The following is a 1,415-nucleotide window of genomic DNA, read 5'->3' as shown; positions in this document are numbered from 1 at the left end:
TCTACTGTGTTGATCTAATAAGGACTACCGTGCTACTTGTTATCTACTGTGTTGATCTAATAAGGACTACCGTGCTACTTGTTATCTAAAGGGTTGATCTAATAAGGACTACCGTGCTACTTGTTATCTACTGTGTTGTGTGTTTCACTCTTCTTCTTGTCGATGACATACGGCTCTGTCCGTCTGTGTGTGTTTTTGTTTTTTAGTTTAATGACCAGGTTAAACTCTACGGCTGCTTTTGTTGCCTGTTTGCTGGCTGGTTGATGAATGGTGATTTGGTCTTTCTGTTGAAGTTCTCATGTGAGTTTTGAATCCCTTTCCAACAGGCATTAACTTCACGGAAGTGAACCAAGACAAGAAAAAGGTTATATTCGGCGAGATCTACGTCCATTGACAGTTTGGCATTCACATTTGGCAATGTGTGGTACACGTTTGTTTACCTTTCAACGCCGTTGGCTTTTGAGTGTCTCTTTGTCACAGAGCCAGAATTTTACCAGGGATTGTGGAAAGATTTAGACCTAAGCCTGCTAACATGGAAAAGACCATTACATTTCTTGTAAACAGTAGAATTAATTTTAAAAAAGGTTGATATTTACTATGTCACCACAACGTTTTATTTATTTAAACTGAGCATTGTTAGTTGACGGTATAAATAAATATGTAATAACTTTTAGTGTTTGACACTTGTCTTTTACTCTATGGTCTTGGACACCTGACATTGTTATTTAATGGCATAGATATGTTATAATCTTTAGTCTCGGATCTTTAGTTTTGTTAATCTTGCTCACTTGACGTTGTTATTTATGCTGACTCGTCCTCGCCCTCCTCAGAGTGTCTGACTTCCTTATGGGAGATGTGGACAGCCAATCAGGGTTGGGGATCCCCCAGACCAGAAGAAGCAGGGTAAGCCAATCAGGACTCACACGTCAAGGGGGCATTCGGGAAATGCTTGAAATGTCGGCTGAACAGTGTTGAATTGAATGTTTAGTTTACTGAACCGTATCAGTTGAGTACATAAAAGAGCAAAAGTGCAATATGTTGGTAGACTATAAAATGTGTGTGTTTTGTTTCATTTCTAGTCCTTTGAGAACCTCTCTGTGGATTCTGGGGGGTATGTTCCAGAGAAGAAAGGCCTTGTGGGTAAGTGTCTCGCTTCACTCCTTCCTCTTTCTCTTTCTTTTATGGTTTCTCTTCTTTCCCCCTCCTCCTTCTTCCTGTTTCACTCTTCTTCTTGTTTCACTCTTCTTCCTGTTTCACTCTTCCTGTTTCTCTCTTCTTGTTTCTCTCTTATTGTTTCACTCTTCTTGTTTCACTCTTCTTCTTGTTTCACTCTTATTCTTGTTTCACTCTTCTTCTTGTTTCACTCTTCCTGTTTCACTCTTCTTCTTGTTTCACTCTTATTCTTGTTTCACTCT

General features: G+C 39.4%; 1 long non-coding RNA gene across 1 annotated transcript; it reads left to right on the top strand.

Annotated features, from left to right (window-relative positions):
• The first annotated feature begins 383 nt into the window (after positions 1-383).
• On the top strand, positions 384-1,141 carry LOC135538430 (uncharacterized). The gene is made up of 3 exons (XR_010455422.1): positions 384-421; positions 831-903; positions 1,080-1,141. It is a non-coding gene; the product is annotated as an uncharacterized LOC135538430 (long non-coding RNA).
• Positions 1,142-1,415: the final 274 nt, after the last annotated feature.

This window comes from Oncorhynchus masou, unplaced genomic scaffold (genome assembly GCF_036934945.1).
Source record: "Oncorhynchus masou masou isolate Uvic2021 unplaced genomic scaffold, UVic_Omas_1.1 unplaced_scaffold_9640, whole genome shotgun sequence".
NCBI lineage: Eukaryota > Metazoa > Chordata > Actinopteri > Salmoniformes > Salmonidae > Oncorhynchus > Oncorhynchus masou.
Note: the sequence above shows the minus strand (reverse complement) of the source record. Positions and strands in the feature narration are given on the sequence as shown.